The 2,048-nt window shown below is 46.8% G+C and overlaps 1 pseudogene; it reads right to left on the minus strand.

Moving 5' to 3' along the window:
* Positions 1-368: 368 nt before the first annotated feature.
* On the minus strand, positions 369-1,209 carry LOC122442492 (annotated as a pseudogene).
* Positions 1,210-2,048: the final 839 nt, after the last annotated feature.

A 2,048-nucleotide genomic window follows, 5' to 3' on the forward strand; every position in this document is an offset into this window, starting at 1 on the left:
TTTAATGGGTTTTGGCACATGTGAGACCTTTTCAATCAAGCTGTTGATATACAACGTTCCTTGGGCTGTTCACTCAAGCTCTTTCAGGTCAACACCCCACTGGCCTCCCAGGCAACCAGCACTTTTTCTGTCACTAGAGATTGATATCATAAATTCTGGAACTTCTTATAAAAGGAGTGGAAATCATACAATATGCGTTCTTCTGTCTCTGCCTTCTTTCACTTAGCATAATTTTTTTTTTTATGTTTTTCTCTGTTGGGTATCAGTGGTTAATTCCTTTTTATTCTATGAATGTGTCAGAATTTGTCTATCCAGTTGTTAATGGGCCTTTATGTTGTTTAATTTTTTGGTTATTATGAATTAAATAGCTATGAACGGTTAGGTACAAGTCTTTGTACAGACACGAATTTTCGTTTCTTTTCAGTAAATACAGAGGAGCAGAACTTCTGGGCCATATGATAAATTTGTGCTTTTTTTTTTTTTTTAAGTTGCCAACAACACTTTATTTTTTCAACATCCTGTTCTGCGGCTTCCTTGGCCCTTTTTGCCCGGAAGCCAAAGAGCCGGCGCTGGCGCGGGCCATGCGGAGACTAGCAAATGCCTTCAAGTTCTTCTCCTCCTCTGTGATGACTCTGGCTTTCTCCTTCTTATAGACGTTCCGTATGGGCATAACAGGTCCGGTCAGCTGAGTGGCCAGTTTGAGGTCTTCAGCAGAGCTGTCTCCCTTCTTGGGGGCCAAGGGCTTCCTGGGGAACAGGAAAAGCTTGGAGCGGTACACCTTGAGCCGCTGCACATTGGCCTGCAGGGACTCCGTGCACTTGTTTGGCCGCCTCGGGTCCACCGAGATCCCAATGATCCGGGCCACCTTCTTGTGGTTGCCGGCCACCCTAAGCTCCTCCATGCTGAAGCCCCTGCCGGCGCGAACCTTCGCGTGGTACCTGATCGTCGGGCGTCTCACCACCGGCCGGAGAGGACCGGACGCGGGGCGCCAGGCGATGCGGCGCGCCTTGGCCTGCCGGGCCTTGCGTCTACGGATCTTGCGAGCCGGCTGGTTGAACCACGTGGCCACACGCCGCTGCTAGTCCTTGTGGAAGTGGGGCTTCAGGATCATGCCATTCCGGCTGGCCGCCATGGCTGCGGCCGAAAGGCCTCCTCCGAGGGCTCACGGCCGGGAAAGGAGGAAGTGCCCCACAGCACCCTGGGATGGTAGTGAGCCCGGCCCTGTGCTTATGTTTTTAAGAGACTGTCTAACTGTTTAAAAAGTAGCCATAGCATTTTACACTCCTACTTTTCCTACAAGGGTCAGTAAACTTTTTGTAATGGGCCAGAGAATAAATATTTTCAGCCTTGTAGGACATATATGGTCTCTGTCACATATTCTTTGCTTTATTTAACAACTCACTAAAAACATAAAAGACATTCTTGGCTTAGGAGTTATACGAAAGCAGGCCTTGGGTTGGACTTGACACTATTGCCAATTTGTATCAGTCAAGGTTCAACCAAAAGCAGAAGCCCCTGCATGATACAAACATAGTTAGGGATTTAGCCCTTCGAATCTGCAGGTTCCACATCTGAGGATTCAACCAACTGCAAATCAAAGGGAAAAAAAGTTTTTTTAATTCCAGAAAGTTTCAAACACCAAAACTTGAATTTGCTCCCTACTGGCAGGTGTTACATAGCATGCTGTGTGCTAGGTCACTTCAGCCATGTCCTACTCTTTGCAACTCTATGGACTGTAGCCCACCAGGCTTCTCTGTCCATGGGATTCTCCAGGCAAGAATACTGGAGTGGGTTGCCATGCCCTCCTCCAAGGAATCTTCCAAACCCAGGGATCAAACCATAACCAGGGATTGAACTTGCGTCTCTTATGTCTCCTGCATTGGCAGGCAGGTTCTTTACCACCTGGGGAGCACACCTATGTAGCATTTACATTGTATATACAATTATTTACACAGCATTTACATTGTATGATGTATTATAACTAATTCAGAGATGATTTAACATATAAGAAAGAAAACGTGTGCAGGATATAGGCAATGTTGTATGTC

The sequence above is a fragment of the Cervus canadensis genome, chromosome 5, assembly GCF_019320065.1.
Source record: "Cervus canadensis isolate Bull #8, Minnesota chromosome 5, ASM1932006v1, whole genome shotgun sequence".
NCBI classification, from domain to species: Eukaryota; Metazoa; Chordata; class Mammalia; order Artiodactyla; family Cervidae; genus Cervus; species Cervus canadensis.